The sequence below is a fragment of the Struthio camelus genome, chromosome 1 (assembly GCF_040807025.1).
Source record: "Struthio camelus isolate bStrCam1 chromosome 1, bStrCam1.hap1, whole genome shotgun sequence".
Classification (NCBI taxonomy): Eukaryota; Metazoa; Chordata; class Aves; order Struthioniformes; family Struthionidae; genus Struthio; species Struthio camelus.
The window spans coordinates 4,301,525-4,325,009 of NC_090942.1; the positions used below are offsets into that span (position 1 = coordinate 4,301,525).

Consider the following 23,485-nt stretch of genomic DNA (forward strand, 5'->3'; position numbering starts at 1 on the left):
GTCAAACCCATGGCAGGACCCTGACCCTGCAGGGTTTTCCCTTGCTGGTTTAGGCCAGGACACAAGGCAATATCCAAAGTGAGAGTGGAGCAGGGAATCTTGAGGGCTCCGTGGTCATGCTTCGTGGCAACAAGCCCTGCAGACCTCAGTTTGCCCCGGTCAGGGGTGTAAATCCAGCACCCCGAAAGGCGGCTTGCCCTTTTCTAGGCCAGACAACTAGCAAGGGCCTTCGCTTCCCACAGATGCCATCCCATGTTACCTGCTGATGTGTTTGCTCCTGTCCAGAGGCACATGCAAGAAATTCAAGGTCCTTGGTCGCCCTAGGAAGAGAAGGCGTTCGCTTTACATAAGCCTCACGGAAAGAGCCTTTGCGCAGGCACTTTGCTCCCAGGATTTGCCGTGCCACTGCCTAAGGCTGGCTGTGCCCTTCTGCAAGGTGAGGCTGAGCCCGCAAGGTCTTCCAGCTCCCCTATCACCTGCCTCAGAGTCCCTATTTCTGCCCTGTGTTGGGAACCCAGGGTTGCCAAAGGTGGGGAATCACTCTGGCTCCGTGTAAAGCTGGAAGGATCCTGAGGGTGTGCTGCAACCTCACCAAATCCTCCTCTATGCTCCAGGCCCAAAGCTTCAGCTTTGCTTGCGATTCCTGTCTCCTCTGTCTTTGGGATTTGCAGTACCTGCTCCCCTGGCATGTCCGGGAAGCACCTGCCCACTGCGGAGCCCTAAAACCCAACCCCGGGGAGGCAGAGCAGCCCTGGCTCTGCCAGCGCAGGGCAGCAGCAGCCAGCATGGCTCCCCCCAGGAATGCAGAGCTCTGAGGATAAAAATAACTCGTTCTGGAAATGGAAAAGGGCAAAGCAAGCAAAGAAGAAAGCATGAGTCAAGCCAGGTTTGCACGGCAAGAGGAAAGGTGGGGCAGCAGCAGCAGCAAAGCGCCAAGCAGAAGGACACCCGCTGCAGAATGGCTCCCAAGGGGCGAGGGGAACGGGCAGGCTCCCGCCTCCATCGCTGCAGACACCACAACCAAGAGCAGTTTCCTCTTCCAAAGCGAGCTGCCTTGCCGACATTCAGCCTTCTTGCGAGCGCCGTGGGCAAACGGAGAAAGTGGCTGCTTGAGGTCAGCAATGGAGACTAGGAGGTGCCAAAGCTGCCGGCAGCGACACCTGGGGTGTCTCGTGTCCAGAGAGTGGCGATGAGTGACTCAAGCCCCCCACAGTCCCCGGGCTCTGAGACCTGGGCTGCCTCTGCTGCCAGCAAGGAGAGGTAGTCATGCCTCCCTGTGTAGGCATCTAGAGCACACGACCAAACATGAAGCCAGCTAGTGACTAAAAAGACGGTAATTCCAAGAAAACCGTTCTGTATATTAGGCAAGGACAGCACGTACTGCAGATTGCTGCGAGAGGAAAAGCAGCAGCAGCGGTGACCTTTTTTAAGTGATGGAAAACTGTGGAGATAGCAGGGAACTTGGGAAAGAGGTTAGGAAATAGAAAGAAAAGCAATCTTGGAAATTTCTACCTGGCAATTCTGACTTTGTTCCCAAATAAAGCAAGGGGAAAGGCAGGGTGCAACATAAATCTCTGACCATCCAGAGGATAGTGGAATAATGAATGTTAAGCCACGGGGTTATAAAGTTAGACGGATAAGTTTTTCTATCAGGCTGCAACATGGTGGGAACGCAGTGAAGGCAATATATCAACTCACTCGTGAAGAATTTGATCCTGTCTCTTACAAAGCCTCTTCTTAAAAATTATTTTCTCTTCGCCCGGATTTGAACTTCATCACACAGGCCAAACATTGCAATTAAAAGGTCCTCTAAGATGACCAGGCGGTATCTTGATTCGTCTCAGATAACGTTTAAGCACGTCTATGAATGCCCTCATGCCTCTGTTGGAGCACTTGCTCCGCCGACATGAAACCCCTGCCTTCATGTGCCTCCTCTAACCTCAGCAGAGATAAGACTCGGCAAAACAACGTATCCTCCAGGATGGAGGCGGGGAAGTGAGAAAGCCAGCAAATGAGTCATCGGAGCCTTACGGGCAAGAGTTGCCTGGGATCTGCTCAGCGCAGGAAGGGAGCAGCCACGCACAGGACTTGTGAGAAGTCAGTGCCGCTCCTGCAGGGCTCCCGGAGCCTGCCCAAGGACCTCTCGGGAAAATGTCACTGGTCTAGACCTTCGGGGAAAGTCAAGTTGGCACTCCCCAACACATCCTTGGCTCCTCCTCTTGTCCTGCAGGGCATCAAGCCCAGGAGCTCTCTCTGCTGGCTTCCCATAAACAGAGAGATCTGCTGCAAGCACGTGGCCATGGGCTGTGGTCAGAATCCCAAGGGATGGAAATGTAGGCCACAAGGCAAGAGAAACCGGCCTTCCAACTGTGCGTGGCAAGAATGCCCCCTCATTAAGGCGCTGAGACGCGATCCGTCGAGGCCGTCTCTTGCAACATGCCGAAGACCTGATTATGGTCATTTTCCTCCCCGCTTCCCCTGCATGCCTGGGAAAGGGACACAGTAATTAAAGTTTGAATCTCATTATAGCTCAGAAAGTGCCTGGCTTTCTGAGAATCCAATTATCACAAATGCTACGTAACGCCAGTCAGGGCACGGCTTGTTTTTTGGTGTTTGGAATTATTTTTGTTCAACGTACGAATACAGTGTGAAATCACATTTTCCAGAGGATGTTGAAAAATCCAGAGAGGGCACCGTTACAAAAACAATCCAAGGGCCGGGGAAAACGCCTTGGAGAGGGAGGGAGAGGCCGCAAGGTCTCCATCTGGTCTGCTCGCCAAAAAAAGGAAGGGGGGACGTACAGATGCTACCGAAAGAGGGACGGGGGTGGCCAGGCAGCAGGGCGATGCCCTGGTTCGGCTCCTGGCTCGTCGCGGGACTGGGGACATGGCACTTCCCCACGCTATGCCTCAGTTTTCCCAGCTGCAGTTGCACATTAAAACAATATCCTAATCTGCCGAGGTGCTGAAAGCCTCCAGCAGCGAGAGCGAGCAGCTCTGCCAACCTGGGGTAAAAGGTGCTATTTAAGTGCAAAATACTCTTATGCTTTTTGTGGCACAGTGTGTCTGCCATACATTGCACTTATGTAACATTACTTAGCACTTAGTCGGCACTTCACATCTTTAACTAATTACGCACAATCGAGCCATTTACCAGCATGAGCAGAAAAGCATCCAGTAATGACTGATCCTGAAGCTTTGGACCGATTTCCAGATTCCTTCATGAGTGAGAATTGTGGAAGATTTCGAGTGAGAAAGGCCAAACAAACAAACAAATGTGTTAAAAGAGAAAAAAATCAAATCACGAGGCTGTAGCAAAGGGCTTGCAGGATAAAACAGCACCCTGAATTTTATCATGGAAACAACCAGCGAGAAACTTGGACTGCAGCATCTCCCAAGCACATTTAAAATTCACCTCCTCCTTCTTTTTGCAATTAAACACATATTCTTATGCACCTCGACTTTTGAAATAAATAAAGACAATTTTTAGCGCTAGCAATTAAAAGCAATGCTGTTTACAATTTAATTAGCTCTTTCAGTGCGGCTAGCTCAGCTTCTTTCAATCAGAATTGGATGTATTTAGAAACAAGGCAGCTTTAAATGTTCCTCGGTTTTCTGTAAACAGTAGCCTTTCTCTGTTTTCAGGTTCTCAGGGTAGAGGGAGCAGAGAGGCAATCTGCTGGATGGAAAACTCTGCACAGCTTTTCTTCCCGGTGGTGATTCTCTGTGGGAGTGCAGAAAAGGAAGTTTATTTTGGAAGTGAGAAAAAAAAAAAAAGAGGTTTTGTTCCAGGAGAACACAAAGATAAGTAGCATCTGTGCAGCTGGAAGCGCTGTGTATGACTGTGGAGACCATATTTCCAGCCGCAAAATGCCAGGTACGCTTTCCCATCCTGGTAAGACTTTGGAAGGCCTCGGAGTGATACCGAACCAATGACTAAAATGTGTTTTCCACCCACCTTTGGCTTGTTCTTGCAGAGCCATAAATCATATTTCAGCTTAGTGCCATCTGTAGGCTTTGACTGTGCGGAACGAGAGCCCCTGGAAATCTCACCGCAGATTTCGCTACGAGTAATAGCGTTGTCGTAGCCTTGAGAATATAGGTTGGGTGCATTGGACCCTGGGCTTTTACACGGCAAAACCGTTTCATCTGAGTGCCCTGCGACGGTTTGGGATCAGCAGGCAGCAGATCGTGCCCTGCACAGCTGGCTCTCCGATGCCAGCCTCCTGGAGAAGGGGCAGATGGCAAAACACCACGAGGCGAGGTCTGGTGCTGCGGAGGACTTCCGAATAAACAGTAACTGCAAACGTGGCGATAAATCGCGCTCAGGAGAGGCAGGTTCAGAAATCCAGGGCTTACTAGGCACGTGGCCTGGTTTTAGCGCTGCTAAGCAGTATTCTCCTTTCCGTACTCTCATGCTGCCAAGTCCAGCGGCGTCGGCGTTTGTGATTCCCAGATAAAATCGGCGGCAGTGGGGAAAAAGCCTTCAGAGGCCGCATGAGAATTTACCTCTTCTTTTTGGAAAGTTCTGCCCAAATAACTCTGTTTTGTCTTTCCCAGTGCTTTCCACACGCTCGGGGCTGGCAGCGAGCCCCAGGAGGCTGGGGGATGGAGAAAGTTTGGAGAAGTCCTGAGAGCTCTCTCTAGCTTTGAAAAAAGCACTTGCCTTGCTTCTGCCTCGGTTTCCTTCTGTATTAACCACTAACAACAGAGGTCCCTGGCATGGGATGATGCAGGGAAAAGGCCCTCTGAGGACCAGCTATTGTCGTCATGGAGTTAGGAGAGAAAAGGCAAATTGCTGTGATTTGAAAGAGAATAGACCAGCCCTGCCATGGTTGAGTTTGAGTGAAATGTGAGAGCAGGCGAACCGGTGAGGCGTTTGGGGTATTTCCATGTGAAATGATTCCCTTGTTCAGGCTGTAGAGATGCCGTCTGGGGAGATGCCTGGCATTTCCTCCCAGGAAGGACCTACCTCTCTTCCTTGCAAAACTACAGCCAGGGAGGGAGAGCAAAACTCCAGGCATCTCCCCGCCAGCCCTGTGATCCCCTAAGCCTAAGACCTTCCCTCGCTGCTCAGTCTCCCATACCTACATAGTAAGCAGATAAAATAGTAAGACCTTCAAGGACTTTGCATTAGGCAATAGCGTGTTCTTGCCATGCACCAGGACCCTTTCGGCACAGGCTGTTAAAATCGCACCCAATTTATGGGCTGCTTTCAGAGAAATCCATTCACGGCTCTGTGCTGGGGAAAAGCAGAAAAACCTAAAAGCTAAAATACATGTGGACTGTCCGCATGCTCGCAGATTGACATCACCTATCTCGTTTGCCCGGTGAAGGTGAAGCAACGGCAGTTGAGTCTGTAATTCACTGATTGTTCCCCACTGTAGGGCTGAAATGCGATCCTAAATTGTTGTGGGTTCTGGATTTAGTCACAGATGTCATGTGTGCAGGCAAAAGGGGATGGTTTTCCTGGTCTCCGTGCTTTCCTTGCAATGGGGGTGGGTTGCATACATACAAGAGGACCTCCAAAATGCATCGGCACTTGAAGGGCTCCTCCTTTCCCCCTTTCACAGATGTCCATCTGGATGGTGAGTACAGAAATACAGGTACAACGTGCATCCCCCACAACCCGGCCAGCACAGGGAACATCTACCCCAAAGCCAGGAGCCTCCCTGCTCTTTTAGGGAACGACTCTCACAAGCGTCTCCCGTCCAGGGCACAGAGCTCCAGGCAGCCCAAGGTGACGAAGCTGTGAGAAAGAGCCAGTTCCTCTGGGTCGTGAGCACGTCCGGAGGCAGCATGGCAAGCGCAGACAAAATCAAAGGTGTCACAGTCCATTGCAGTTGCAGCACAGAAGGTGAGTTGCCAGCTCTTTGGAGCCAGGGGATAACAGGATGGTTCGAAAGGGAGCCTGTGGCCACTCCGCACCAGTCAGAGTGGTTGTAGCACCAGCGCTAAACAGCTCACGCTGTAAGGCTGAAGGACCACTCCAGCCTTCTAAGCACCCTGGGTCTTGCTGTCTTGTTTTGAGACTGCACTGAACTTTTATAATCTTCCAGCCAATTCTCCGCCTCCTCTCCACTTCCCTCCGGCTCAGCTCCCCATCCCGGTGCAAGAGGCAGCCGCACGGCCTCATGTGATGAGCTATGCTTTGGAAGACCCGCCTGCATCTGCTTCTTACAGACTGAGAATGGATGGGAAATCTTGGACACACAGCCTGTGAGTGCGTTCAGCAAAACCACAGAGAGGATCGCACAAGGCTAGAATGCAAAAAAGGAGGATTTTTTTTTTTTTAATCTCTGCTTGAAGGTACCGCAAGAAGAGCACATAAAAGCCAGTAGTGAGGGAGAAGCATGGAAAATCCCAAGCAAGGCTCTACTCATGGCTGAAGGCCAGAAGATTGTCCAACGTGAAAGCTGGCCAATGCTGAGTCTGAAGACACTCCTCAGGGATGGGGAGTCATGGACAGATGTGCACTCCGGGATCCAGCTGTGCCACTGGACGGGCTCCCCGTCTCCGGCCACTCCTCTCCACCCACCACAGCTCCAGCAACATCCGCCAGCTTAGTGCAAAGCAGCAGCAGCCCTCACGTGGACGTGGCTGATATTGGTTAGAGATCACTCACATGATAGCGCCCATTGACAAAGCTGTGCAGGCCGTCGTTTCCAGACGAGCAGAACAATGAATAGCCAGGGTGCGGTGACCTTTTTAGCTGGCACAGCTGTTCATGGGGCAAACATCTGTCCACAGTTGCAGAGGAGAGGGAGGTCACCCAGCAGGAACACTCGGAGGCAGTTAAGGATTGCAAGGAGGAGGTCAGTGAGCCACGCAGCAAAACTACTTAATCGAAAGACATAAGAAAGGCTTTCAAATCAGAAAACGTAGCCGGAAAGTGAGCGAGGGGGGAAATGAAACTATTGACAAGCCCAAAAGGGTGATACCCTGAGCCCTCTTTAAAATCCTGTCCTCAAAGAGTGCAAAGAGAAAGGAAGGGAGATGCTCTGCAAGTAGCTATTGATAAAAAGGGAAGAAACAGGTTCTTGGGAAATCTTAAATTTAATAAATCGATCTGTATAGGTTGCAGTCATCCTCTGGTATTCATTCTCAGTTGCTATTAAGATGATAGTTAATAAACATGTTGATCCTTGGATGGCTAGTTTTTAAAATCTTTGGACAACGTGATCCTGAGAGGCACAGGAAAGGAAATGCAGTGGGGATTTAAAACAAAAAGGGGAGAGGAGCATAATCCTGGCAATCACCAGCCTAGGAAAATAATACAACAAATACTTAAGAAAAAGTCATGATGAAATATTTAGAGCATGGTACTGACTGCACAACGGTGTCAATATTGAGAAACTTTGCTGAAGCCAGTGGCTGAGTAAAGTTACCATGAGATCAGAGTCGGACTCCTAGGGTGATGGGCACAGATGCGTCAGGTTTTCTTCTTTTTCTACATTTTTTCGATGAGAAGTGCTTTTAAAGAATAGTGCAGCCAGAAGATGAAGAGAGAACAGCCTTTGTAACCACGTATTTGTATTCTGATTAACGTATTTGCTTCTTTGTCATAGGAAATAAAAACTAGAAGAAAATGCACTGGCCTGAAATATGATTTGTGCAAACTGAAAACATACTGAAATGCAATAACTAGTCCTAAACAGCAGTGCGCCGCACTGCCACACTGCACGTTTATCAGGGGAGAGTAAGTGTCAGGGCGAAGGATCGAATTGCGTTAACATCTTTGCTAATGATCGGGAAGGACCATGCCGGGATAAAATGAGATTCACTTGGAAATGGAAGCAGTTTGGTAAGTAATAACGAGTTTTCTGGTGTTTGGATCCACGTTTGTTCAGAACACCTGGAAATTTCCGTCCAGTATGAAGCTGAGTTTCATACACTGAAAGATCTCAGCTTGCTGACTATTTTCATTACTCACCACTTAGTGCGCTCAGGGTCTCTTTTTAACCCTCTGAATACGCTTACAGGCTTCTTCCGCAGGTCTTTCCATTGACCCAACCCTCCTCACCGTTAGTTTGGTATTTACAGAGCTGCTGGATATTTTTAATTTCCTGTTGTACCTCCACCCTTAGCTAATTAGCTATGCAAACACTTAGGGAAGGATATCTACTGACGGAAATCTACTGATACCTATCTGCCTGTCCTTCAATGTTTCCTAGTCTTGTACAGCAAGTTTCCAATCCCAGCTATACCCTTCCTGAACTTGGATAAGTTCATGTTGGCTCACCTCGCACTCGCTCTTTGAAATATCTGTGTAAGTCCTGTGCGTTTGGAGAACGCATTTCATTCACCCATCCCTAAACGCTAATGTTGTGCATCTGTGTCACTTTGCCAGTCCCAGAACTCGGCCGTTTCTGGAGCAAACACAGCAGTGCATCACAGCATAATGCAGTCGCCTTCTCCACGTTTGTTACCTGCCTCCGTTCTCCACATGCAAAGAAATGCTTGAAAGGCTGATGACGAGCAATCCAGTAGGCCACAGGAGAACAGCATCGTGCATTGAAACGTACACTCCCTCTCCACTTAGCTGTCAGTGCCCTGACCCACTAACATGGATAAAAGAGGTTTCATGAGGAAACCTTTCAGGTTTGTGCTTGCCTACAGGCTTTTTTTGGCATGTAAGAGGCTCCCTGACCTCCTTCTCCTCATGGATTGAAAGGTCTTGAGTAACAGCCGTGAATCACTGGAGTAGCCTAAGCCTGGTGCTACTCTCTGTGTCCTTGGAGTGCTGAGGTGAGCTCTCCACGCTGTCAGGAGAAAGGGAGCAGGAGGGTTCAGGGAGCTGGGGGGACATTCAAGTCATCTGTGAGTGCGCTAGAAGGCCATGGGCTGTTGCTAAGGCTCTTTCCCTAACTTCACATCTTTCTGCGCTGATAAAACTCAATGGTGCAAGGAAATCAGGAGTAGGGCTGAGGCTGCAGAACCACAGCACAGCATCAGGAAAGCAGGCCTGAAGAGTGACTCCTCATGTGGAGGTAAGACCCAGGAGGCCTGAGGATATGGTAGGATCAGGTCCTGAAACTGCACATTGTGCAATTCCCAGAGCTTTTGCAAAATATTAAACGATCTAGGGGGTTCAGAAACCTTAGGACTCCCCGTCATCGCCAACTGGGAGTCTTTCCCATGAGTACTCTCCTAGAGTACTCTTGAGATCTTTTCCATCACGGGGCCTCGAAAGACAGAGTTTTCCCGGGGTGAGTTTAGCACCTAGCGCAGGTGTCTATCCGTAAGTATCTTGAGGTGACCAGTCTCATGTGCACTTCCCTAGCTCTGACCCAGTCAGAAGAGACTTGCGCAGTGTGGACTCCATGGACGCAACCAGGTACAACTACACTGAGGGCTTTTAATGTGCAAGCTCATGTGATCTCACATCTGCCCAGCCAAGCTGCCCCACTCCTCTCCCTGCCCTGCATCCCATCAGACAAGGCAGCTGCTAACCCCTCTGGGGCAACTGCAGCGGGGGCTACTCATGCCTGGCAGACCCCCCATAGAAAGCACAGGAGCAGGAGACTATATGGGCAGAGCAGAAAGGGTGAATGCAAGAATCTATGCCAAAGGGAAGAAGCCCCCATGCAGGGGAAGAAGTCCTGGCGATGTGGTCTGGATGGGTCAGCCCAGGAGCCCAGCGTTGTGAGGGGCCAGGAGCAAGTTGCAGGGGGTAAAACCTGCCAGGGAGACACTATTTGTCCAGCTTGGTTTCTGGCTGCTTGAAACATGCTGGAGAATTCAGTCCTGAAGAACAAAACAAACAGAGGAAAAAGAAATGCATATGAATGGATCAGAATGTCTCCTTTTTCTTAATGAAATGCGGTGATTTTGTGTTAGAAGCACAGCAAGGCTAATTTTTAGGCATGTGCAGTTATCTTCTTTAAGAAAATAAGAGCTGCAAATACCCTGCAGAAGATAACACGTTTTGTTCAGCCCCCAAATGCCAAACCTTTTTCTTTTCTGCCAAAGCAGCCGCGATTCCCAGGGTGGCAGGGCAGGCTGGCTGCAAGGCCTTTCTACCAATCCGTGATCCTGAAATAGGGCAGGAGACCAAGGAAAACGGCTGCCTGCAAGCACAGAAAGCAAATGCAGCTCTGGGACTGCTTGCAGCCAGCAGGACCTGCTGTCAGATACCTCCAGGCCTGCAAGCCTTGAAGGGACCTCCCAGGTCAGGGGACAACGTGAGCCGGGGTAACTGTATCCCCTCCTCTTTAGCTGTCCTTCCAGGCCACGCTGGAATTGGCTGCGTCTGCCTTGCTCTCTGACTCAGTCTTTATATCCAGGGAATTTATGGCCTTTCCTCCCTGCCAGCCTTAGTAAATAACAACCTTGTCATCTGACTGATTTTTGGGAACCTACCAGCAGCAGGAGACTGTCAGGCAGACTGAGATGAGGGCCTACATCTGAATATCAAACGTGGGACACAGGCACCCGAGCGGGAGCCGGGCGCCAGCGGAGCCCCCCTCTCTGCTCAGCTCCGCGAGGACTAACACGAGGGAGGTCCACACACAGGACAGCAAACGCCAACTGAGCCAAGCAGGGTCCTGTTGGGAACAGCAGCTGTCCCACACCTGCAATGCAGGGTTGGGATTTAGCCTTTATTTTCCGTTTTGTTTGAACGGCATCCATCAAACCAGGGAGGAAGAAAGGGATCGGGCGTTGAGGCCACCAAAAACCGAGGTCTCCATCAGGAACATATTCCAGCACTGCTGCTCCCTTGCTAACTCACTTGTTTACCTGGCAGGGAGAGCAGCGGGAGATGCCCAGCCAGCGAGATGCTTTCGCCCAGGGCTCCTGTAGACCCAGCAGGCGGAGCAGAGGCTGGAGACTCTGTCTGCTCTACCCTGAGTCCCGGGATATCGGAGGGGGGCAGCCTGCTCTCCTTGCTGCTCCCAAGTCACCAATATAGGTCCTCCCGATGGAAGGAGATAGCTAATTCAGGCATCCTGGCTTGCCCCCTGGAGGCAGCCCCATGCACAGTTGATGGAGGTAATAAAAATGCTATTCATGATAATAAGCAGGATGATAAGTTGATGGAAAAGCACTGTGTGCGCCCAAAGCCCACGTCTGCCGAGGGGAGGGTGCACAGCGCCGTGCGCCAGCCGGCTCCGTGCCTCTCCGTAGCCCCTCTCAGCCATCCTGCTTCCACCCTCCCAGGAGCACTTTCCTCCACTAGGTACCGCTCAGGTACCACGGGGATAACAGGCTTTGCAAGCAGGTAGATTAGGCAGATATTTTAAGTCTCGATCGTTAAGGTCGTTTGCCCGGGCCTCTGGGAATGCCTTTGAAACGGTGACCTCGGGGCCAGGATTTATGTGTGTAGGGAGGTCTATCTCCTTCCCTGGCTTCCCTCTCCCTTGTCACCACCTCTGCAGGCTTCCAGGACTGCTCAGAGACAGCCTAAGGGTACTCTGGTCCTTTCAGAGCCTGGCCGTCTATGAAACGCGTGTTGGCCATGTAGCTCCATGCCATGGAGACAGCCATTTCAGCTGCCATCCCCAGCTCAGTCAAGGCCTCCAAGGTGCTCATTTTCTATGGCGTAGAGGATGGGGAGACCATCTTGCAACCTCCATGAAGGACAGGATGGCTATGTAGCCTTAACCTCACTGGGGGTCACCGGGTGTCCCAGGACAGCAGTGGCCCACCAGACCCTCTGTAGTAGACTTCCTTGCCTCCATCACTTGCAGCGTGATTTGTTCTAGCAGTTGCTGCAACCACTTCCTTACGGAGGGTTTCTCCAGGAGCCCGTCCTTGCAAGAAGACTCCCAAGATGCATCCTCCCATTACTCACTGCTAAGGCCGCGGTTTCCTATTTATGTGAAAGAGCCCCCAATATCCCTCCTGTTGGGGCCATGCAGTGCCCTGGCCTGGGGGACTGATCTAGCAGAAAGCAACCTCGCAAGGAAAAACCCTTCCCGGGCTGTGCGGACACCGGGGCAAAAGGCTCCCAGGTGGTGCCGGCATTTTGTAGGGCACCACAGCCACCAAAGAAACGCTCATGAAGCCTTTTGGAGCAGGGCTATAGTAACCTGAGCTATGGGCACGTCCTTTAGCAGGCTAAGGTCCATCAGTTGTTCCTGAAAGGCCTTTGCACACCCTGAATTGGACAAGCGCTGAGGAATAACATTAAATCACGCAAGTGCTGCTCTCCAGGCGTGGAAAGCTGGGGTGTATGCTCCCTCCTGGGAGCGGAACTACAGGAGGTGTAAAGTATTCTCCGTCTCGCGGCCTAGCATTAATTTACCTTCTCGTGAGTGGCTGGCTGGCTGCAGATAGTGTATAATTAGTTTCATGTCTAGCGCACACTTATCTTGTCTGCGTCTTCGGTGCACTTGGTGAGAGTTCATAAATCAAAAGCGCTTAAGAAGTCTTCTGCTCTGAAATGCAGCAGACGTTTTCATGAACAAGCAATCCCCAAGAGGCCGTACAGCAGTGATTAATAATAACCACCTTTCTGTTTGTTTGGGCTTTTTTTAGGGCGGTGCGAACTAATGTTCTAATAGGACTTCCACGAAATTCGTAGGTCGGTGTAACTTCTGATCCCTAGAAACTACAAAGCAGAAAGCTCAAACTCCGTGTGAAGCGAAGCCTGTGACAACGCTGCAGAGAGATGAAACTTAAGTGCGACCCATCAGATTCAAAATAATGAAAAATAAATAAAATAAAAAGGATTACTGGAAGTCTGGCAAAGATGCCGCAAGACAAAACTCCGAAAGACAATCAGCAAATTGCCACTCAGGACAAAGACACCAAGGCAGTCGCTAATCATCATCATCATGTAGCGATGCCTTAGTCATGCCTTATTGATTCGCTTTTCCCCAGGCCGTGAATCATCAGTTTCTCGCGGAGAGAGGCTCTCCAGCTCGGAGAGACACAAATTACCGGAATACACGTCAGCAGGCCGAGAGATACCCGGGGAGATGTTCTCATCACGTGCCCAGCAATTTGGAAAGGCGATTAGCCTGGCCAAATTCCTATAGCAGGGGGAAAAAAACCAAAACAAAGAAAAGGCATCCATCTCGAAAGATGATCTGGCCGAAAGGCAGCGGGTAGAAGAAGGAGGCTCCTATTCTTGTCGGGGAGATGAAGTCACCCCTGATCCCCCAGCGCTGGTGGAGCAGGGGGGCGCCGCGGACGATGCCTCTCCGCTCTCCTCCGCGCCCGGCGAGCGGACCAGCCTGTGCTAATCTCGACCCACGCCGAAGCGGCCGGTAGCACGAGTTCGAGGTCATCTATATTGCTCTGCCTTGGCGTTAAAACCCTTTACGCCTCCCATCCCCTTTAATACCTGACCCATACCCTCTCCTGCCCTCCCCTCCCTCCCCGAGACCGGCTGTTCAGCCGGAAGAGCCGAAATTTCCTCCCCTGGCCACGTGGCGATCCTTGCCTGCACTATTTCCCCCTTCTCTCCATGGGAGATCAAGCCGGCGGGTGGAATCGAGTCCGAAAACCCCCGGCGGCGGCGGTGGCCGGGGGGGGGGTGTGAGGGATTGGGGGGGTGTGGAAGAGAGGTCACCCAAAACGGACCCCACCGCCTCCCGGTAATTAACCCCACCGGCGCGGAGCGGCAAGCGCTCCCCGCTCCCCTCTAATTTCATTAGCTCTGCCCGAGCTGGGGAGCCAGATGCGGCGGCGGCGGCGGCGAGGGCCGGCTGCTCCTCCGCACGCCAGAGCAGAGCGAAGGCGAGCAGGCGCTTCCGCTGCCGGGGAGCGGGCTTGAAAGGGATCCAGCGGATAAAGAGATATTCAAAGTTCAGCTAATGAGCGGGATGACTCACTGGCTCCACGAGACAAAGGTTAGGAGGGAAAATAAAAATCCTGGCTGAAGGGAGCGGGGGGCTGCTGGAGAGGCGGGGAAGGGGGAAGAGAGGGTGAGGCCGAACGCACCCCCAGGCAGGGCTGCAGCGGCAGCCCGGGGGGGGAAAGGATGGGCTCTTTGGGGGGGCGGGGGGGGTCTTTTGGGTGCAAGGTCCGCAGAGCGCTGCGCCGACTTCGGTCGGACCTCAAAAGTCCCTGGGAAACATCGGCCTACCGCAGACTCTCCCATCGCAGCGCTCGGGCGGCCGGCGCGGAGCAGACGCAGCTCCGCCAGGTAGGAGTTTTGCTAGCAGCCTCAGGACTGCCCTTCTGTACCGTGTTTTATTTCCTTCGCTGCTGGCAGGAGGGGGGGGCTCGGGTCAGCTCTGGAGCTCCGATCCAACCCTCCTCAGGACGTGAAAGGGTGGCAGAGCGTGCGCGTTTGTGATTTCATCCATGCCAAGCGTCAATCACACCTCCAGCCTTTGACCAGGTAGTTCCTAGAGCTGCCGCTGAGCCAAGGGGAGCTCTTCCAAGTGCCTTTAAACGCATCCACCATTTCAGTTAAAAAAGAAAAAAAACAAAAAACCAACCCTGAGAGTGAAGAAGAGCCTAGTTTGCTTGTCCTCTGGCTGATCTCTCAGCGGGAAACGGCTGCTGGGGTAATGGCTTCTGGTAGACCTAGCTGTCTGGTTGCACTCAGCCGCCACTCTGATCTAACTGTGGGCAGCTCTGAATCGTCTGCTCGACTCCTTGGGTTCAGCTCGGGCCAGCTGAGACGCCACTTGAACCAATAAACTGGGGAAAAAAAAAAAAAAACCCACCTTCTCCTCCTCCCCGAGAAGCTGAGAGAGAGAGACGTGTAGTCACGGAGCTGCTTTTGGAGACAGCAGGGTGAGAGGTGGCAAGGGAAAGCGGGCGTATGGAGCCGGGGAGGGTGGTGGAGCTGCAGACGTGCAGGTGGAGCGTAGCAGCTGCCTGCCCCGTTCTGCCCTGTTTTTCCCAGACGCGTCTTTCTCCTCCTGCCTTCAAAGGAGGAGATGTGGCAGGAGCCGGGGGCCCGGCCCTGGTCCTCGTTTGCAATGAGCCCCGTTTACCTCGGGGCCCCCTCCCGCCGTGCCCTGCGTGGGAGCTCGGCCCGCCTGGTTCAGCCAGGCGCGTTAGGCTGTTCTGTGCCGCCTCTGCATTTAAGTGCTAATGTCCTTGTCCTCTCATTTCATACGGCCGGTCTGAACTGTGAGGTTCCTTACCGTTTACCACAATGGGGGGATCGGGTTATTCTGAGGGAAGCAGGAAGTCATGCAAATATTTAATTTGACGGCGCTCACGTAACTGTTCTGCTCCTCGACATGCTTTGCAAGCATTAACTAATCAGCTACCGGCATTGCCTGACATGTTCACGCGAGCGCTGCTGTTAGGATATGGGCTTCCCCATCACGCTGTGACAGCTCTCACATACGACTGGCCCTCTGTCAGCCGAGACCTGGAGGAAGCACTATGAACTACGGGGAAGTGCATGCAAACGCCTTAGCTGGAGCTGCGGTCAGCTAAGAGCAAACTCAGGGGCTAGGATGGGACCTCGAAGAGTTCTCAGCAATTAGGATAGGGATCGTTTCCTTGCTCTGGGTCTATGCAGCGCTGAGCGCCATTGGGGTCTGGTCCCATCGCAGGGCCTCTGGTTGCCACCTCTTTACCAACGATAAATGAGAATAAAATTACACGTAGGATAACAAGGGATACAGGAGGCTCTATACCGCAGAGCGGTCTGCCAAGCCTGCCCTTCCCTCCGTTGAGCTGGGCTGCTGTATTGCTAAGTGCCGACGTTGGGAGCTGGAGCACTAGATAGTCTCCAGGATAGTTTGCCCTTTGAGCTTAGCGCTCGGCATGAATCGATACGCTAGCGCGTGCTCTTCAACAGCAACCGAGCGTAAAAACGACCGAATGAAGAAGGCATCCCGGATGCGGTGATGCAACCTGACATGGCAGCAGTCAACGTCGGATTGACTAGTGAATATCATTTCAGACAAAGAAAGAGAGAAAACAACAGCGCTGGTCCACGGGACGGCTTTCTACTTAGCTTCTGCTCCAGAGACGAGAGCCCAAGTCAGCTCGAACTTGCACCAGGAGCAGCTTTTGGTGAAGGCAGCAGAAGCTGCATGAACGAACTGAAGTTCAAGCTTGGTGGAAGAATTTGATTTCATAGGTAAATGTGTGACCAGGAGCTGGATGTCTGAGCTGGGCTTCCCAAAACGCAGTACCTACGTCGGTGGTGTTAGAAAAGCCAGCTCAAAGCAGTATATGGTCTGGTCCAGGCCTGGATGCTGTTATTGCCAGCAGCTGTGCTAGCTTTTATCACCAGAGTTGATGGAAATGCCTTGCAAAAAGTCAGGGAATGCCTGGTTTAAGTAGTGTTAGATGAATAAAGTCATCAGAAAGTTCAAAGCAAACAGTGACAAGACAAATTGTTTTTTAAAATTATTTCCGTGTTAATGGTCACAGAAAGCCAAGAACTTCTCTCAAAAGAAGGGTATGAAAGGGTAAATGAAAATAATGCTTTCTGGTAATAAAAGCTTTGCCGTTTGCTAAGGCTGCACAAAGAGGTCCAGCTGGCCATGAAGAGATCTTTGTTAAAATAAGACAACCCTGTGGCCGATTGGTATTTACAAAATATAAACACGGCTAAAGGCAAAGGGCAAAAACAGAACTATGCTGTTAGCACCAGAAATCCTCTAAACATAACCCCTTCGAAGCGGCAGAGCCCAACGGAGGGAATGCAGACTGCAAGCACGGCCAATATATATTTTTCCCATGTAAGAAGCAGGACGAGCTCTGCTAATAGGTAACATCTGTATACCTCCGTCTATCCCCCTGCAGGTTGTAATGATTTGGCTATTTTGGTAAAAATTCTAGCCAGGGCTCAAACAAACTAGTAACTGGTAGAAATACGTGTGCAGACGGGGCTTCAAGAAAGGCTTCCTTGCGCTGAAAAGCTTCGCCTGGGTGTATATTGCGGTGTGTCTTGCACTAATGTGTTCCCAGGGCGGCACCGAGGAGCTTATTAATTTTACAAGACCGAAAAGCTACCAAAATATCCTGCCTGCTTTCAGCTGGCGGCCTGAGATGCACGTAGTGAACTTCCGCAAAGGGCAGCAAAGTCAGCAGCAGCTTTTGGTGTGTGTTGCAGGGTGCCGGAGCGGCAGCATCTCAGCCGCCGGAGCCTCAAATCCCCGGGGAGGCCCCGAACCACCCCCCCCCCCCAAAAAAAAAAACAAAACCTTATGAAAGCTTTCAATACGCCACTTTGTAAAGACGTGAAATCCAGACGGGTTTGTGTCTGCCCAGTCAGAGCATTAAAAAAAAAAAAAAAAAAAAAACGAGACGAGAAAACAAATGGGAATAAACAGGCGGCGTTTAAGAGTGCTTTCTGTGCAAGTAAGCCAGGCGCGGAGGTGAGGGTTTGACTTCAAGCAGCCAGCGGCGGGTTTTCGCCGCCGACTTCCGGGGAGCTCGCGTTTCACTCAGCTGTACAAACATTTACGCTCGTATGGGTTTGTCACGCTCTCCCCACCTTCAAATGTAAGCCGGTGGGGGCTGGCCACATCTGAAGAAAGATGAAAAGTCGTCCTATACGCTTACCCGGGCTGGGTAGCGATTTCGTGAGGAAGGAAGGGGACCTTGTGTTTTCACTTGTTGCAGAAGCGGTGAGTTCATTCTGAGTCAGCTCGTGCACCTAGGGAAATTTAATTTACCCAGGCAAACGCTCCCAGGCCAAACAGCAATATTAGCACAGTCATCCCTTTAACATGACATTATCTCATCGGTACTGTAACTCCCCTATTATCAGCTTGGAAACGAGCTTTGCAATGTATTGCGAAGGGGATCAATGGGAATAAAGGGGTGAAATTAAGAGAGCGAATGCTTAGGTTCAGCGCTGAAGCTTCTCCTCGTGGAGATCCTGGAAGCTGCTTGCAGCACCTGCACCTTGACAAGGCTGAAGGCTTGTAAACGCACAAGCAACCCTACGCTGGCAGGGACAAGGACTAGGTGCCCTGCTACATCTTTTCCCTCTGCACCTTCAGTGCAAGAATTTTGCTTTAAGTGGCTGTAAACCATCAATTTAAGTTACTTCTACGGCTCCCAGCAGTCTATAGTGTCTGAACACCATCCAACTTTTCAATGTGCTTACCCTCACACCGCCCTGCAGGAGTAGGAAAATACTGAGACACACTTTGCACATGAGAAACTGAGGCAAAGAGAGACGAAGGGCCTTAGCCACAGCTCGCAAGGTGGAGATGAGCACAGAGCGTCCATACAGTTGTTCCTGTTAGGCAGCCAGGAACAATGAGAAGAAATCAGATCTTCCCTCTCCTAGGAGAGTGTTCCAGTCACAAGGTTGGAGGCAAGCTTTCCTGACCCTAGGAACTATAACTACTGTGGAACGGCTTAACCGTGGGGTGGGATACAGCCTCTGCTCCAGAGAAAATGGCCAGTCATGGTGCACTCCCCCGGAACTGGGGAAAGTGGGCAGAGAAGGACATTGAGAGCTACCAATGTGGGCTAGGTGCTGCAGCACAGTGTAGGAAGGAAGGTGGGACACGTAGAGGAGGATATGACATCCTTCATCATCCTTTGAATAGAAAACAAGATACCCTGGCTCACTGTAAAGGCAAAGCACAAGGGCACCTAACTCCGCAAGAGAGTTGGGGCTGCGGACACTGATTGAGCTAAGCCCAAAAGAGCTCCTCCTTTGAGCTCGCTCACAGTGGACATCCTGCTGCATCCCTTCTAAGATGTTTTTCTCTTCTCCATTATCATAGCAGGTACCAAAGCACATCAGTCAGGCTTGGAGGACCTCCTGTGGGCCCAACAGCCATGATGCGGCTCAGCTTTGCAGCAGCCCTTCTTGGAGACCACAGGCAGCCATAGCAGAGAGGGGAACCGAATCTACATATTCTTAAAGCGTGCACACAAGCACTAACCACCAGACCGGCTGTGCTCGTCTGACTGTGAGCTAGCCTTAAAACAGCCTCCTGCTGGCGCTATAGGCACGTGGCTTAAATGGTTTCTGCCTCAGGTTCTTTATCTGTCAATACATGTGTTATCTACACCTCTGTAGCTGAGATCTTGCTATGGTAGCCAGACCTATGTGGCCATGGTATAGCCTCCATATACGGTCTTATCATCTCAGCTCCTTTGCTAGGAAGAAGTGACTCCTCGGTGACGTCCCTTTTTTGGAATCCAGCACATGCAAAGTTGACCACAGTTTCTTGAATAGGCTGGGAAGGGTCTGGCCTGGCCACAGGTGGGTGGTGAATTTTAGGGTGTTGCCTACAATGTGGGTTCATCCAAACATGCCACATGTGTAAAGAGTGCATATCATTGCTCCACTGCCTGAATAACAATGTCTTTCTCAGATCCTGAAGTATGCTGGACTTCACACATCATTCACCAATCATACTTCTGCACAGCAAAAAAAATGTTGGCAACTTACATGAAATACCTTCAGCACCTGTGACTCATTCTTCAGTAGCATCCCTCTCTCGGAGACATATAGTAGCACGGTTGTCCACAGGTCTATGAGAGCCAGATTTCATGTCGAGTTACAGCTTGTATTATCTCCATACCCTCCTCAGCAAGCCCATCAAGGACGTTGTTCTACAGCACATTCAGCAAACACCTGCCTGTAGAGCACTGCTCAGAGCTGAGATAAATACATTCTTCAACTCCCTCAACAGAACAGCTATTCACTTGGATGTTCTGCATGACTTGTCCTGCTGCCAGATTTTGAGCCTTGGTCTTAATCCAGGAGAAATAGAGACCAAGTTTGGCGGCTTTTGCCTCAGAGCATCCGAGTGCAGATTCCAGGTGTTCTGCTGACTAACTGAAGGGAGCCACATCATCCGCAGAGCCAAGGTCGATGAAGGTCGCTCTGCCGCCGACAGCAATTCCTGAGTGATGCGTCAGCTGTTCTCAAATCCAGGCGATGGCACAACAGAACGGCATGGAGGATGCAACTTTTCCAGGCGCCAGCTGTATTAGTGAGCCTCTGCCCCTCACCCCCTGTGCCCTCTTCCCTTGTAGTCATGTGAAGGCAATGCTCTGAGTGAGATCCCAGGGCAGTGGAGTCACCACAGGGAGGAGCGGGGGGGGACACACTTAATTCCTGCTGTATCTTTGCAAGTAGTCCAGGACAAGGTTCAGTGTCCAGACATGACTGACTGGCAAGGAATCAGGATTGTTCTGGGCAGTCTTTGCAAGTCAGCAGTGGCTGGGTTTTGGCAAAGAGAACGTGCGCAAAGCCTGGTGCGGGACAGACAACGACACGATTGGACAGCACCCGCTGCAGCCCGATGGTTGACCTTTTCTTTTGCGCAATGAGAAAGCAATGTCCTTCCTCCATCCCAGAAGGACTATGCCAGACACCAGGCAAAGGGGCAGCATTCATCTCCTCTAGCTTTGAGTGTCAAAGGTAGGCATCTACAACCGTGCTCATCACCCTCAGCTCCCTTTAGTCACCCTCTAATGGAGAGAAGCAAGTGCATCTGCTGATTGTTCCATCGTTCTTGATGATGATCCCCTACCACTGGGGCTGACATTTATAATGGCCCTACCTTGTCCTATAGACATATCTAGGCCCTTCAATATGTCAAAAGCTAGGCAGTTGGTTGAGGAGTACAATGTGCCTATTGAGTTCAGGAGATAATGCCAAGCTAATCTCTACAACGGCCTTTCACTACCGGAAGGAGAAGTACTTCTGCTTGCATATTATGACAATGGTCAATTCACCTATCTGTTGATATGTTACAGTAAATCAGAAAAAGAGTCCTGTGAGCCAGTCCTACCCTGGCTCATCATACAGCTCTGTGTAAAGCAAGATTCATGTCCTCATATATATTTTGCCCTGAATACATTTTATGGATCTTGAATATCCTTCAGGGCTTTGTTTTTTGCCTCTAGTATGCTGCGGGTGACATTGGTCAACCTCCACTGTTCCGGGGAAGATCACAAAATGGATGATGCTATTGGCAGATGTTCTACTGGCGGCTGTCAGGTTGGCCCAGACATCTTTTGTATCACAGCAACATCTGTTCTGCACTTCCACCTCCCCTCACGGGGAGGGACAGGGTCATGTTGAACAATGGAGCCCAGCAAGGTTCACATGGGCCATATTTGACATGCTGGGAAGTCGGTCTGCATGAAGACGATGGTTTGTATTACCAAGTTTGAGAGTCATTGATGACATCACAGGATCTGATGACTTTATTCAGGCAAGCCATAACACATCAATCTCCCTTTTCATTCAGTTTTCTTTTTCTTAGCTAATGTATTGGCGAACGCTTACCCTCTGAATTAAAATCCTACACTGATGGGATCATAAGGGGATGGAAAAAATGAAATATTTCTGTGTTTACTGTAGGTATTTCTAATTTTAGTACTTCCTCACTGTCCTTTATCTTGTAAGGCTGAGGTAATGGTTTATTTTTGTAATTATTTTCGTTTTCTGAACTCTTCAGATACCCTAAAGAAGCTAAATGTTATGATTTTCTGAACTCTTTGACGGATTGTTCCTTTGAAAGAGTTTTTGGGGAAGAACAAGGAAACATCTCGGAGTCTAATCTGGAGACTGGATCTTTTGATGTGTTCCCCTTTCTGTTTGCCAGTAAGCTGAGCTAAGCTGCTCTCCCCTTGGGACCACTTAATGCTATTAAATGAGGGAGACGGATGTTTTTTAACTTTTAGGTAGCACTTCAGGATGGGCTAGGAAATCATCCAAGACTTCCCGTTCGAAAATGCATCCAGTTACATTTAATCTGAACTCTCAAAAATTTGGGTAGACATTTTCTACACTGCGTGCTTGGTTTTCTTTTTCTTTAACTTTCAGCTAAAATCATTTAGCCTTTTCTAAGACATGCATAGACAGGTAAGTTGTTTCTCCCTTCTAAGACAATATCTGGATCAAGGATTTGAGCTTTGGAGTAGCACTGTCCTTTGGCTTCCTGTGAATATTCACCCATGTGCAGCTATTTTCAAAAACAGCAACTGAGCTGCGTACAGACGAGATGTCTTAGATGTCAGCCGCTAAACCCCTCAAAGATTCAAAATGCACCAAGTGCCCTCCAGCTGGAGACACAGCAAGACTACTCCTGTAATCACTGGGCTATTCTGGGCTGTTAGGTCTATTGTCCAGTTCTGTGGGGTTCAGCAGTGAACAGCCAACGAAAAACACTGATTAGCTGCTCATTAACTGAATACTGCACATCCTGAGCACCGAACAAGGCAGCAGCTCAATGCAAAAAATAGCATATGAGTGCGTAATTAAAGGCTATCAGAACGCACCCACACAAGATGGATCATTGCAGGTTGCATGGATATTTTTAATCCGGGGTCTTCCCACCTTGTGCTTGCTTGTCTTTGCTCAGCTAAGGTGTTCTACTGCAAATTTGCCTGGCTGTGAGCTTCTAAGCCGGTGCTAGTGCCTCTGCAGAGTTTTTCATTTTATTTTTTCGTGAAAAGTACTAAACCTAAAGAAAAAAGGTAGATGAACACAGCCTGTTATTAGTAAGCATCAACAGCAGCGATTTCTTCTTTCTCATGCCCCACAGTGAGCTTGTGTCACCCAGATAGTAACCTACACTGTGTGGCAGGAAGGAGGTTTTGTGCTGCTACCCAAAACCAGCCATACTTGTTACCTCTGGCCTGGAACAAGATAGGAGGAATGCCTGGTTCATTCCCAGCAGTACATCCCAAATGCCTGCTCTATCACATTCAAGTACTTCTTGCAAGTTCATCTACGGTAGTAGGAATAACGTGACCCATCCTTCACTCCTGGGGTCTCTTGCATCCCCCTGTGCCAAGCTGCTGCTCCAGTTTAGGGGCAGCCACGCAGTCAGCCGGTGCTTACTCAAAGGGGATGAGGTAAAGTTCCTGTCACCAGTGACGCCACCACCTTCCCCGTAAAGCACCCTTCTTATCGCCCTCTCAGTCATGTTTTCCTGGCAGGCAGCCCAGGCATGGGATATGGTAATCTCCCAGATGGTATCAGACAGGGCAATCAAGTGAAGCTGGAATATCTCACCGTAATGTTTAGGGTGATAGCACGCGTCCGTATTTACAGATGAAGGCCAGCAAAAGACAGAAGTTTTTAGCTTCCTAGTGACTGTAGTTTTCACCTCCCCTCATTCCCTGTCCTCCATTCCCATGGCTCTGTCTTTGGCTAACGGGTTTTCTCCCCACTTGCCCTGTCCCTGCCCGGCCTTACGCATTCACCCAGCTTCAGTCTCTGTTTTGGGTAGAGCCTTGCAAGTCAGCAAGTCCCTCCTGAGTTCCCTCTGCTCCTGAAGACTTCAGGAAATCCTGAGTCTCTCTTAGGATGATTTTTGGTCTTGTGTTTAAAAGGAATAAAACATTGGCCAAAAATCTGCCATCAAGGTGACATTAGGAGAAAGCTCAGGCTTTGCCTAGACCAAGCTTGGTTTTGACCTGGTTGCTCTCTCTCAGCAGCAGGTGCAGGATCCTTGCTTTGAGACCACCTAGTCTTTGGAGTTAATGGGACCACCTTGGCGCTCTCTGCTGACCCTTCCAGGATGATACAGGATATAGATGATCTTCATAAGGTCCTTCAACCGTAAGGGTAGTGCAGTCCTAGGCAGTAAGGGCGGAGGCTACATGAGGACATTGGGAGAACA

At 50.5% G+C, this 23,485-nt stretch overlaps 1 long non-coding RNA gene across 2 annotated transcripts; it reads right to left on the bottom strand.

Moving 5' to 3' along the window:
• Positions 1–6,293: 6,293 nt before the first annotated feature.
• On the bottom strand, positions 6,294–14,158 carry LOC138068224 (uncharacterized). 2 transcript variants are annotated; one of them, XR_011142956.1, is made up of 4 exons: positions 14,035–14,123; positions 12,885–12,976; positions 12,247–12,379; positions 9,340–9,746 (listed from the first exon to the last, which is right to left on the bottom strand). It is a non-coding gene; the product is annotated as an uncharacterized lncRNA (long non-coding RNA). The 2 variants fall into 2 exon arrangements; XR_011142942.1 differs by lacking the exon at positions 12,885–12,976 and having other exon boundaries at positions 6,294–9,746; positions 14,035–14,158.
• Positions 14,159–23,485: the final 9,327 nt, after the last annotated feature.